This window comes from Dendropsophus ebraccatus, chromosome 12, assembly GCF_027789765.1.
Source record: "Dendropsophus ebraccatus isolate aDenEbr1 chromosome 12, aDenEbr1.pat, whole genome shotgun sequence".
Taxonomy (NCBI): domain Eukaryota; kingdom Metazoa; phylum Chordata; class Amphibia; order Anura; family Hylidae; genus Dendropsophus; species Dendropsophus ebraccatus.
Window position 1 is genome coordinate 19,365,907 of NC_091465.1, and position 15,002 is coordinate 19,380,908.

Below are 15,002 nucleotides of genomic sequence, written 5' to 3' on the forward strand. Positions count from 1 at the left end.
CTTGTGTAATGCTTCATTTCTCCTGTGGTGGTGCTGTAAGCAATTGTAACACTTATTGCCAGATTTCCAAACATGCCTTAGCAGCAACATGTAACATAGGAACCAGTAGTCTAGAGCTGACTGTATGTGAGATTGTTGTGGGCATGCTCTTTGGTCTGTGCAGAAGTCATTGTACAGGGTGGGGAAGGACCAACACTTATTGAATTATAAAGCAGAGTGTATTTCACATGTTCTGTAACCTGCACAGAAGTCACTGCAGGGTAAGGAAGAGGTGAGCTTTGACCATCCCCTCTGTATAGGGGGTTTGTGGGCATGCTGTGTGACCTGTACAGAAGTAACTGCTCTAGGGAAAGGGGGTGGGGGCTGTGATCATCACCTATTGACTTCTATATTAGAGAGATGTGGACATGCTGTGTGTCCTGTGCAGAGGTCATCGTACAGGGACGGGGAGGGGGGAGATGTGACCCCATCACTTGTTGACTTCTATGGGAGGTAGTTGTGAGTTGCCTGAATAACAATAGTACTTGCAGTACTCCTATCTTATTTCCCTCTGCTACATTAGGCTAGGTTTACACTGCGTTTTTGCAAACTGTCTTTTTCATCCATTTTTTGCACAAAAAAAACGGATGAAAAACGGATGCATTTGATCCATTTTTTCATTGACGGATCTGTTTTTTTTTTAACGGACACAAAAGTAGTGTCAGCTACGTTTTTGTGTCCGTCAAAAAAAACGGATCCGTTTTGATCCGTTTATTTTTTTACAATGGAAGTCAATGGAAAAACGGATCAAAACGGATGCACACAAATGCATCCGTTTTTTTCATATGGTTTTCATCCGTTTTTTGCAAAAAAACAAAAGAAAAAAAAACGGTTTGAAAAAACACAGTGTGAACCTTATAGTGTGAATTTTTTCTAACATGACCCCCATATAATATGGGCCCCTAAGATGTGGTAAGCCCAGCCATGATAGCTACCTCTGCACCTTCTATACCTATACTATAGGGCCACCTTAAACCAACCACCTCCACACTGCGAGCTTATACAGCCCTCCACGTACAAGACATCTATCCGCGTATTGATTGGGTTCTGTCTGCTGCTCCTCAGCGTACGTGACTGATAGCTGTCACTGAGACATAGTATCTAACAAATGTCTCACGTAATCTGGCGCTTATCCGGCGCACACTCGCTGAATGTTTATTAAGGCGGCTGGCAGAGGGCGGCGGTGCAGCCAGGGTCCGGGGGTTTGGTCACAACTCTTTAAAGATGCAAATTGAGATTCTCCCTCTCTGCTGTATCCGGCTCTTTCCTCTCAGCTGATTTATTCCTTCTAGTGATAAATGGGAATATATATAACAATGGACCCGGCTGTGGAATATCAATGAGCGCTATCAGCTCTAATATTAATAACCAAAGAGAGTAAACATGGATACAGAATCCTGACATTTAACCCAGCAGCGCCGGACCCTTAGCTTAGGTTATCCCTGTCGTCAGTGCTGCTTATATATTTTGTAATCAAACTTTTTTGTCCTTAAAGGGAATCTTTCACTAGATTTATGCTGCCTTAAATTCAGAACAGATCGGTGTAATACTTACATCATTCTGTTCTGCCATTCTCCTAATATGCAGGAGAATAGGATTCTTGCCACACCCCTACGCCCGCCCTCCAGCTGCTGATTGACAGTTGACTGCCTATACACAGTATAGATAAATAACTTCCAATCAGCAGCTGGTTGGCGGAGTTTTCTGCTTCTCATGAATATCCAGGACTACTGGGCTCATGCACATAATGGAGAGGACTACTTATTGTCCATGTTAGTCAGGAGGATATCTCTGAATCAGCTGCGCAGAACAATGTAAGTGATACATAATTCTGCTCAGCTTCTCTGTCACTAGTTTATAGATAGGACTGCATAAACCTGCTGACAGAGCCTCTTTAAAAAAAACAACGACTGGCAGCAGTTTTTTAGCATTTATTTTTTTTTTATTATAACAAGTTTTGTGATACATCAATCATGTGACTCAAGGGGGGGGGGGAGGGGACCACATAAAAATGCCAACATGCATATAGACATAGGGGCACATTTATAAATTGTACCCCTGGTGTACGTCACAGACGATGTGGTTTGAGTTTTGGCTGTCCAGGCATGATGGGAATTGTAGTTTTGCAACAGCTGGAGGGCCGAAGATTCCCTACTCTTGGTCTAAGATGTCTCAAAAATCAGTATAAGAGGAGAAAGCAAAATGATTTGATCTTATAAAGAGTTAAAAGGCAGATTGTCATTCATAGTGGGATATAAAGTAACCGCACTTGGATCATTATCGACATCGTCTTTCTTGACCACTCGTATGAGGGTCCGGATTGGACAGTTTCCAGACTATTGGCCGAACCACTTCCACAGTGATGGGGGACATGGAAGTGTGGTTAGAAGATCAATGTGCACACAGGCCTATGGCATTACCTGAAGACGTTCTACAAACACATTACCCAGCATTCCCTAAAGTAATCTGCTCAATATTCATTGAATTATTACTTATCTTTGTGGTCTATTTCAGTCATATCACTGCACAGGACGCTAACATTAAATGTGACCACTAGCACTGAGGCTGCAGATACATGCCATGGATGCTTTTTAGCAGAAACCCCAAATAGTTGCTTCCATCAGTCTACGGATATTTTATGTGTGATACCCTAGACAGCAGGGGCAGACATAGATAGTGGAGGGCCTCTGTGCAAGAACAGTATATGGGCCCCTTGTTCTCCAACAGCTCAGCAAAGAGCCCTCACCCCATGTCTCTTTAACACTCCTCCATTTATTGTGAGACATTGTCGTTAGCTTAACGCCCTATTACACGGAGCGATAATCTGCCCAATCAGGTCAGTACGGCAGATTTGGCACACCTGTCCACACTCTCAGTGTTATCTAGCTTATGCCCGCTTCCGCAGCCGCCGCTGGAACTTCAGAGCCGTATCTGAAGTGACAGGCTGCTCAGCAGATAGGACCGCCAAGGCCAGTGTTTGGCTGAGCGGCCTGTCACTTCAGAGACGGCTCTGAAGTTCCAGCGGTGACTGCGGACAGAGGCTAGGAGAACACAGAGAGTGTGGACAGGTATATATAAACTTTATTATTTTACACTTTTAAAGCAAAGACCTTGCTGCACAATTTTCGAGCTGTGTAATACAGCCTTTAGACACTAAGGGCCCTATTCCACCAGATGATTATCGTTCAGATTATCGTTAAATCGTTCGAATCTAAACGATAATCGTTTGGTTGAAATGCAGTTAAAGATTAGTGCAGTGTCCCAGAACAGCCCTTCTTATGCTCACACTTTCATTATAAACAGTTCTGTTCTGGAAAGCTGTGGTCCACTGCAAACTGCGTGTATTGTGTCCCCCTTCTCAGTATTTAAGTCTGCCATTTCAGTCATTTATTGCATGTATATTCAGGTATCAGTGTTAAAAGGTATTATGTCGCCTCCTAGTGTTCAAGGATGGTACTCCTCATGTATATTCCTCTGTATATGCCTAATGGTGTGATGATGCAATGGCTGGATGTCACGTGACTGTGCCCTGCTTCCATGGTAACACCAATGGTCATCGAGCTTTTGGCTGGGGTTACCATGTGACTTCCTGTGCTACCTCAGTCTATTCCCTGCCACATAGGGGATAGGTTGTGTTAGTCCTCTCTCTCCCTGCAAAGGAGAGAGGCCTCTGTGTGCTCTGCTGCTCCAGTCCACTGGCTGTGTTCCTGTCTCAAGTCTCAAGATTCTCATCTGGGTGTCGATTCTTCAGTCGTTCTTCAGTTCCTCTCATCATCATCTTCTCGGATCGTCAACAGCAAGTGTTCAATTCGGGTCTCATTCCACCCAGCATCTCAACTTCAGTATCACTACTACTCCCATCATTCAGCACGCTAATCTCACAGCCTATTGCAGCATCACCCATTATTCCGCTTTATTCAAGATTGCCTTATTCCCGGTTGCATCCGGAGAGACTGCTACTACTAGTTACCACCGTTACAATAAATATACAACTACCGTTGTTTCTGAACCTTGGCATTGGTGTGATCATTGGTGCCCTGACTAAGGACAACGAAGAATCGCATGCCCAGTATTCCCGCACGGTCAGGAGCCCGGTTTCCAGCTGTAGCACCCTCGTGCCTACACCGTGACAATATTCTCCTACAGCTGCCCCGATTCCTGAACCCCTCAAAACATCTGTATTGCGGAGTGGCCCCTAGGGGCCAGGGCATCGCATTAGCGACCGAACGAGAAATCGTTGATCGCTTTATAAGACCTGGACCTATTTTTATTGTTGCTTGTTCGCAAAACGTTCGCAAATCGTTCGCATTGAATAAGACGTCGTTCGGACGTTCGCAGTAGATACAAACGCAATAGGGAAGAAATTGTGAAGAAAAAACGATCGCAAATACGATCATAAGTAACGATTATCTTTCCATGGAAATGAGTGAATGTTTTAAGGTCTTTCGCAATAGCGGTCGTTTGAGATCGTTAATCGTTAACGATTATGCGAACGATAATCGTCCGGTGGAATAGGGCCCTAACACACAATTTACTGACAGCATGAAGCTTCTTGTAGGGTAAGGGTCCTATTACACAGGCCTGATCAATATTGTAAACAAGCAATGATCTAGCAATTTACTGGGCCTATTATGCTGCGTTTACACGTAACGATTATTGGTCCGATCGTACGATTAGCGATGTCGGATTTACAATTTTTTTTTTATAACGATCAGCGTTTAGATGGTACGATATATCGTACGAAAATTCGCACTGCGATCGTTTTGCGACCGTTTAAGCCTATCTCACACATTGGTTAAATCGGCGAACGACTGTTCACACGGAACGATTTGCGAATTTTTTGCGTACGATGAACGACGATTTGATGACCTGATGAAAGATCAAAATGTACGATTTATCGTGCGTCGTTCGATCGTTCACTGCGTTTACACGTACGATTATCGTTCGAATTCGACCGTTATTGCGCAAATTCGCACGATAATCGTTACGTGTAAACGCAGCATTACACAGCCTGATAATAGTTCAGCAAGGGCTGCAGGGACATCGTAAGCGATGTCCGTGCAGCCCGTGCCCAAACAGTTAATAGCTGTATACATTCCTGGTCTTCACCTGCGCTCTGCATGCATCGTGGCACCGCACGCTGCAACTTCAGATCAACTTGTCTGAGCTGACAGGCCGCTCAGCCAATCACTGTCTGGGACCGCTGCGACCAGTGATTGGCTAAGCGGCCTAGCAGCTCAGAAAGGCCGCTCTGAAGCTGCAGCATGTGGTGCCAGGACGCATACAGAGCAATGGAGAACACTGGGAATGTGGAGAGGTAATGTTTGTTCAATCATCAGCCGTCGACCTCGCATTGTGCAAATTAAGTCCGTTATTTAAAAAATACAAACATTGGGGGAGATTTATCAAACACGGTGTACAGTGAAACTGGCTCAGTTGCCCCTAGCAACCAATCAGAATTCACCTTTCATTTTCCAAAGAGTCTGTGAGGAATGAAAAGTAGAATCTGATTGGTTGCTAGGGACAACTGAGCCACTTTCACTTTACACCATGTTTGATACATCTCCCCCACTATTTTTGCAATGACGGCTATTGTTATAAAAGACGGCCATAATTTTTACATGCTGAGAACTTAAGGAAGGAAGGTTAACGTTATGACTGGACGTTGTGTCTGGACAGGTCTGATCTACCTACTTAGATATGTGTCTGACCTCATGCAACCTGTCTGTAAGAACTGGAGTGAATAGAAACAATGGATAAAACCCATAAAATAGTGCTGGGTCCAGTGTTACGTCCATTGTGTCAGGCATTACATTCGCTGCGGAAGGTCAAAAGTTTTCTCAGACAGGAAATTTGAGGTATTTCTTGGCCCAACCTCAAAGTGTTTCAGATCCTAAATACAAATGTCAAGGCTGAGCGTGATAATAATATATATTTCTATAGATGTTATATGTGTCAATAGCCAGGAAACACACATTCAGAATAAGTCTATTTTAATTCTCGCTCGGTATAGGGGTCCCACTATTGTTTCCTGTTTTATATGGAGAATTCTATCCGTCTCTATTGTCAGCTAAACAAACATCAGCGCGCCGGGTATATATAGCCAGCTACATTGCGTGTGGCTCCCAGCCCATTCATTTGGGGTATGGCTTGGACCATAGCACAGGGGTGAAATAAATTAATATAATGAGTAATGGTTATTATGGCCAAGGTTGTTTTTAGTACAATGAACATATATGTAGTGTATGCGATATGTGCTTGTCCCTCTGATGTTGTCATTGTCGAGTATTCCTGTACAGATCCTGCTACATGTTTGCTGTCTCACCACTGGTGTTTTTTCTCTTCTTCTGTGCACCTGTCAAAAAAGATTTTCCTCTCAGGTTAAGTGGTGGATGAAGTGTTAAGAAATACTGACACCTAGTGGGGAAACTTATGTACTTATTTATATGCACAGCTGAAGAAGGTCATGGGTTAATTTTTATGTGTAGGAGGTGCCCTTTTCTTCTTTACCTATCATTTCTTTTCTTTCTCCTGCGTACACTCATCCCCCACCACTCACAGGCAGGCATACAGAAGGCTCCTGTAGGAGAAGTTTCTCTGGTGGAGGAAGAACAGCAACCAGTCTCTGCAGAAGCTAAGCCAGGGCCTGGCTTATGCCAGGACCCCTGTCTGGGACAGGAGTTTAGTCTAGCCTAGCCAGTGAAGTGAGCAGATGCAGTTAGAGAACAACACGTTTTCTACAACAACCACTATACCTACTATGCAGTGCTAAGCACCCAACAGGGAGAGTAGTAACCAAGGAACATTCTGACCCATGCCAGGAACACGTCAGAAAAAAGCAGGGCAGTATCCTGAAAAAGATAGGAAGTAGCCTCAGTAGGATAAAGCAATGGGTATACAAGGGCTACGTATCCTACTGCGCAGCGCAAGTAACCGGGAAGACTTGGACACCTATCTACTACCCTACTGGGAGGGCAGAAGGTGGTCAGACAGTGTCTATACGTGAGTATGAATAACACTTCACTATTAAAGATATATCTACTAAAGGTTCCGGCAGAGTACACAGCTACACTGGGTTAGGGCTCCTCTGGCAAACTCCTATCCTCTCCTCTACTCTTCACTCTACAAGCACCGCTACAACTACCTCTCTTACTTCTCTCAAGCACCTCCTTCAAGCACTAAGGTCAAGCATTCCAGGATGTGTAAAGTTTTACTATTTGTGAAACAGTGTACTATAACCTGCAAAGTTTTACAGTAAAGCTGTTATATTTTTTATACTAACAGGACTCTGTCATCCTCTGTCTGCACCAGCACCTATAGACCAACAAAACAGTTATCACTGAACTCAAGGAGAACAGTGAAAAAAATTCCAATGAAGTACTCAATCAAGAGTCTCCACTGATGCCCCCAAAAATTTAAATATGCAAAACAGGAGTCCGTGGAACCTCGGTTGCGAGTCTCAAAACACAGGATAGCCAGATATCTCTAGCCTGTTGCCAACGGGGTGCCTCCATGATAGGGAGAACACCACACCACCCTGATAAATAACCCCTTAAGTCCCACTCGGTTGTGAGTATTGGAACATAAACAGGGAAACACCAGGGTGGCCCCTCTTTGTCAATGTCTAACTCAAGGTGCGAGTATTGCGATCATGAAATGAGTACTTCATTGGAATTTTTTTCACTGTTCTCCTTGAGTTCAGTGATAACTGTGTTTTGTTGGTCTATTTGCTATTGCCCCAACTAGCCAGAATCCTACTCCACACTGACGAGGGGCAAAAACCCCGAAACGGCTGTCTGTGGATGGAAGCCTGCCTTGGCAAGCCCTTGTCATGATCGCAATACTCGCACCTTGAGTTAGACATTGACAAAGAGGGGCCACCCTGGTGTTTCCCTGTTTATGTTCCAATACTCGCAACCGAGTGGGACTTAAGGGGCTATTTATCAGGGTGGTGTGGTGCTCTCCCTATCATGGAGGCACCCCGTGGCAACAGGCTAGTGATATCTGGCTATCCCGTGTTTTGAGACTCGCAACCGAGGCTCCACGGACTCCTGTTTTGCAAGCACCTATACACACACCACTGCACACTTTGGGTTATTTTTCAATGGGTGTCGGTTTTGACAGTTCAGGTGGGTCCGTTGCCACTCATGACTGCCGTGACAAGAGCCCAAGGGACCCACACAAACCCGTCAGGCTACCGACCATTTGGGGAACACTACTGGCCATAGAAAACAAACAGATACTAACATCACATCTGTGTGCTAAAATAGCACTGGGGTCACAACATATATCAACCCTGGTCATAGTAGTAGATCAAACCGAAACCATCCACCACACATAGAACAAGCTGGTTGTCATATATGTTTTGCCATTGCATTGAGTAATCCTATGTGGGTTTTTGTGTACTCTACATGTAAGTTAATACAGTGAAATGCGGTATTTTGCCACCACCTAGCAACAAAATCTTTGTTTACTTATGAGCAGATGATGTCAGTGGAGATAGGGGTTGGACATGATGGAAAATCACTGTCAACCCCTTTGTTCTCAGAGAGATAAGCCATTGCCAGAGCAGTCTGGCTGGAGCTTACCCCTCCTCTAAAGAACACAGGAACGTTTGTCCATGGCGAATTTTGATGTGTATGGGGAAGACAGGAGAGATACTTGTTGGCCAAACGATCATTCAGCCAATGGTTATTGAAGGTATATGACTACTGTCACCTAGGGTACCCCACTTCCCAACCACATACTGCAAAGCATGTGCCCTGAGTAAAATGACTCCTTTACCATTAGTGCACCCCCTATCACTGTGCCATCCCGACTATTTGCCACAGACTGAAGAAATTTGAAAGCTCATCCACTGGCATCATACAGTATTTACAGAGTACATTCACACATACAGGGTTTGCTGCAGATTTGATGCTATGTAAATCAATATCACTAAATGACTGAACACAAGGTCAAATCCACCACAAACCTTCAACGTGGAAATGTACCTTTAGGCTATGTTCACACTATGTATAAACAACGGCCGCAGTCTGATGTTCCTTCGGCTGATATTACCAGGAACACAATTTATTTTATTTGGATTGCGGCCACATTTGGATGTCTATGCAATGTACGGCAATCAGAACGGCCATACATTGTTTGAACAGTGTTCCTACATTATCGGCCGCAAATAACTTACAAGTCAATTATTTGTACAGCCGTAGTGAACAATGGTCGTTGTTTAATACAGTGTGTTGTTCCCATAGAGTTTAATGCAGTGCGTTTTTTTAAGGCAGGAATGGCAGTTGTTTTAAAGGGGTTGTTCACCCCCCAAAAAATTTATTTCAAATCAACTGGTGCCAGAAAGTGTACAAGAGATTTGTAATTTACTTCTACTAAAAAAAAATCTCAAACATTCCAGTACTTATCAGCTGCTGCATGTCCTGCAGGAAGTGGTGTTTTCACTTCAATCTGACACAGTGCTCTCTGCTGCCACCTCTGTCCATGTCAGGCAGTTGATCTAAAAGAAAAAAAATGGTGAACAACCTCTTTAATTGACAACATTGACAAACATGGTGTAAAGTGAAACTGGCTCAGTTGCCCCTAGCAACCAATCAGATTCCACCTTTCATTTGCGGGGCCGCACGGGATCCCGGCCGGAGCGTATATGCGCTGGGGCCTCCCGCTGAGGGTAGTAGTAGGTGGTAGTACTGGGTAGGACCCGGGTAGCCAGTTGCCAGATGTTAGGTCACGGTATTGGCACGAGGGGAGCTGACAGGGTTCAGAAACAACGGTAGTTGTGCGTTTATTGTAACAGTGGTAACCAATAGCAACAGTCTCTCTGGATGCAACCAGGATTGAGGCGGACTTGAATATAAGTGTGAAATGGGTGATGCTGCAATAGGCTGTGATGATAGCGTTACTTGAAGCAAGGAGACTGAATGATGAGAGTAGTAGTGCTGAAGATATGATACTGGGCGGAATGGAGTTGAAATGAATACTTGCTGTAGATGATGATGAGAATAGTGACTGAAGAACAACACCCAGATCTTTGTTAGAGATGAGAATCTTGGAGAAGTTGAGAATAAGGAACCAGGTTCTGACTGGCCTATTTCATCCCAGAATCTGCATTGAAACCCATGTCAACTCTGACCTATGACAGCCAAGTACCTGAAACCATTACATTGCACTTATTGGATACTAGATAACAGAATTTCAATGTATTGAAGTTTTTGGAAGCTATATACTATATAACATTCTTTTTATATTAGAGCTATTGGATATTACTCTGCTCCGCTATACTTGTGCAGCAGTGCCGTAAATGAGGTGCTGTGAAGGACAACCCTCATGGACTCTTACTAACATTTACAGAAATGTCCCTCTCAGTGTTTTCGTATTTCTACCATGTACAGTAAGGTCAAGTGAAAAAAAACAAAAAAACAATTCCATTATCGTGTGTAAGACACATCCCGGCCTGTCTACAGCAAGTGTGATAACACTCTGTGAAAGTGATTAGAGGTGGCACAAGGCTTCCCGTAGTCGCTGTGTAGGGTGAGAAGAAGAAAAAAAAAACAGGTCTCCGTCGCCAGCGTTCGACTATATTATCTCATGCTGAGGCGATTCTAAATGAATATGGATTAAACATTATATGCACATTAAAGCTGGGAGAAGGACAAGGGCTTTAATCAGATTACAATAAATGTCAGATAGAATTATTCATGGTCGGCCATATTTTTAAAGGCTCATCAATATATTTTCTGTGCCTCAATGCATCTGTTGGAAAGCATTCAAGTGCTATTATCATCCATTTCTACAGTCAGGGATTACTGCACTTCACTGCTCCTCTCCATGGATAAGATTACAAGGAGACTGGCTGATAATGATCCCACCTAGTCGCATGGCACCCGAGAGGAGACGTACAGAACCAACAGGGATTTGCCCTACGTCCTCTCTGTCGCAGGCAGACAAGTTCTCATCTGTTCTCAGGTAATGATTGTGAGTGGATTGTGTGATGCTATTGAGGAGGCCATAAATATACCTTATACACTATGTACTTTCCTTGTGAAGTAATGAAGCTATACTCATCAGTATATGTAATATTCGGCATCTTGCTTATACATCTCAATTACCTTTACATGCTGTTTCTTGATTTGTGTGTTTTTTTAAGGTTATTTTCATACTATGTAAGAGACCCGGCCGGGTTACAGAACGTCCAGGCTCTCTGAAAAGATCATCCCGGCCAGTACTACAGTCCCGGCCGGATGATCTTTGCAGCCGCAGAGTTCTGATGCTGGTGCAACAGTGCACTCCCGCATCAGAACTCCGCACAGCACACTATGGAGCGTGCACCTGGAGCCGCTCGCTCCATAGTGTGCACTGACAGGGGTTTCTGCGGCCGCAATTCACTCAATAGCAGACGCAGAAAAATGACATGTCAGTTTTCTACAGGGCCGCGAGAGGTCCCAGCTGGAGCACATACTATGGGGGAAATTTATTAAGTCTGGCGTTTTTTTTTACGCCGGACGTAAAAGTGTCCCCGCAGCTCCGGAGCTCAGGGGATTTATGTAGAGGCGCATTGCCTCTACATAAATCCCGATTTCACAGAGCCTCTCCATGCGAAACTTTTGAAACCTACGCCAGCTCAGTATCATTTTTCGTCGCCAAAAATGATAAATGCAGCGGACCCAGAGTCCACGCTTCCCGTCCCGCCCCACTGGCGGAGGTGGCGTAAAATGGCTAAATGCCAATATTTTATTCGCAAAGCGGCCATTTGCAAATAAATTAAGTCGCATCTGGCCGTTTTACGCCAACAAATACAACTTTTTTGCTTGATAACTTTCCCCCTATGTGTATACGCTCCGGCCGGGATTCCATAAAGTACAAGGCAACTTATCTTTTCGTAAAAAGTACGGCCATTGTTGCCGATTGCAACAACGGCCTTACTTTTACAAAAAGATACGTTGTGTGAACATAGCCTAAATCTGTATAGTGTGGGAGAAAAAAATCTGTTGCTGTATGGAAACCATCAGCAGGTAGCTTATTTGGTGCTACTGGACTTTCTGTTTTGGCAAATACATGCAATACCCATGAAATAACAATTCCGGAGTTCACCTATTTTTATAGCTGTGTGATCTGCCGTTACTCTGCTATTCTTACTAGAAGTGTAAGGGTCCTGTTACACCGGTCAGTGAGGGCCTGGTAAATATTGTAAAGGAGCGATAATCTGCTAGATTGGTGCTCGTTTACTGGGCCTATTACACGGCCTGATAATCGTTTAGCAAGGGCTGCACAGACATCGTTAGAGATGTCCGTGTGGCCCTTGCCCAAACAGTTAATACCTTTACCTGTCCATGCTCCTGGTCTTCTGCCCTCTGCGTCCCGACACTGCGCTCTGCAGCTTCAGACAGTCACATGGACAGGTAAAGTATTAACTGTTTGGCCAATCGTCAGCCATGCATCGCTATTAAACATAGCAATACATAGTCGGCAGCCGATGATTGTTTAATCGGCTGATCATTGTCTTTATTATACAGAGCGATAATTGGCTAAATTGGGCCAATTCGGACGATTATTGCTCCCTGTAAATTTTAAGGTACGTGGCTGAAAGTCCATACTCATTTAGGGGTCTAAGCTAGTATTTTATCTAAAGTCTTTTTTTTTTAGAGGTCTGAGATCATCTGTATTTGTCTAAGGGGGCCGGTTTGGGGGTCTGTATGTTTTTAGTGGGGTCTACATTTTTGGCTGTGCTGAAGGGGGTCATATGTGCAATTTGTGACTCAGATGGTGTATGTTGGGGACTTGTCTGACTATTGTTCCCTTTGGAATTTTCCCAATGTCCCTTCTGTAAAGGTGGATATGACCTGACTAGAGATGAGCGAACCTGGAGCATGCTCGAGTCGATCCAAACTTTCGGCATTTGATTAGCGGTGGCTGCTGAACTTGGATAAAGCCCTAAGGTTATGTGGAAAACATGGATATAGTCATTGGCTGTACCCATGTTTTCCAGACAACCTTAGAGCTTTATCCAAGTTCAGCAGCCCCAGCTAATCAAATAACGAACGTTCGGGTTCGGATCGACTTGAACCCGGTTCGCTCATCTCTAGACCTGACAGAATTGCACATTACTATGCAAAATTACGTTTTAATGGAAACTGTGACACCAGTGACAAAGTGCACAAAAAACTGTCACCTCTGGTGGTTGTGCCATGCTAGAGACAGAACTCTCCACAATGCTTAGGTGGGAGATGGGACTGCAGCCTCTCCAATGGAATCCACACTGGGACCAATTGAGACATAAAACCTTCACTCCAAATGACATAGGTGATGAAGGGCGCTGGTCACTGAAAGGACGGTGTCAGGGCTGGGATAAACAGACAACAGAGGAACGTGAGCCCTGCGCTTACCCCAACCTCTGTCCTTGCCTATTGCCCCACCCACGCTAGTCCATGGGGCGACAACCATGAAGACTGCGTATACACTGACTAGTGTGCAGAGGGTGGGAGACAAGAGACACAAACACAGAAGAATTGTCAAACAGGCTGGGTCAAAACCAGGAAGGAGCGTCAGGACAAAATCAGAAAGCTAAGAAAGGTCAAAAACAAGCCGAAGTCAAAACCAACCGGTAGCAAGGTACAAAGGGGTCAGGCAAGAGAAGGTCAGAACACAGAATAAGGTCAGAATTGCAGCGATCAGATCACCAAGCTAGCTAGTGCAGAGAAATCAAACAATGGCAGTAAGCAGCCTGATAGCAGAGCTTAAATGCAGGCTGGAGCCCCACCCCCACAGGTGAGAGCAGGAGAACTCCAGAGAAATTAAAGGGGTAGTGCGGCGCTAAAAAATTATTCACAGAATAACACACATTACAAAGTTATACAACTTTGTAATGTATGTTATGTCTGTGAATCGCCCCTTCCCCGTGTCCCACCACCCCCACCCGTGTACCCGGAAGTGTTGGTGCATTATACATTACCTGATCCGTGTCGCGGGCCGTCCGCCATTTTGTGCCAAACGTCATCTTCGGACGGACAGCCGAATCCCTGCAGCCCGTCCCCCCTCCGCCGCGTCACAACTGTGCTCAGCTGCGATTGGCTGAGCACAGTTATGCTCAGCCAATCGCGGCTGAGCATCGGATGACGCTGCAGAGGGCGGCCGCCATTCGGAAAAGACGGAGCTGTTCGCCGGCCGGCCGAAGAAGATGTCACTGAATGAAGATCGAAGACAGGTGTCGGCACGTGACAGGTGAGTATAGCGCACCACACTTCCGGGTACACGGGTGGGGGTGGTGGGACACGGGGAAGGGGGCCATTCACAGACATAACATACATTACAAAGTTGTATTTGTAATGTGTGTTATTCTGTGAATAATTCTTTACCGCCGCACTACCCCTTTAACCCTGATGTGACCAGGTCAGTACAAGATGGCAATGAATAAATGCTCACGTTCTCCTGCGTGCAGCTAATGTTTGAGAACGTGAGCGAGCACCCACATCACTTGCAGTGTCAGAGACAGGAGCGATGGCATGCTCGCTATGAGCGCCAGTCCTGACAGACGGTGTCATCGGACTGGTAAGTATTAGATAAAAACTTTTATTCTATAAAACATACAACGCATGAAGAAACAGCTCTGGTTTTAAAACGCTTTGTGCGTTTTATAGGATAAAAAAAGTTTTTATCTCATACTTATCTGTCCAATGACACCCTCCCGTGTCCACAGTTGCTCCACACATGATATAATCTCACATAACCCCATCACTGGGATCCATATACCGTAACCTGCCATTGGGTCACCTTCCTCGATCACCCCGGGCAGTACCCACCACTCCCGGTCCCCCATCATCATGGTTAACACATGATGCCATCAAACATAACCCCATCACCGGTATCCATACGCCCACCATCGGGCCACCTTCCTCGGTCACCCCAGGCAGTACCCACCATTGGCCGGACCACTGACTACTAAGCCTCCTGGCGAGTATTAA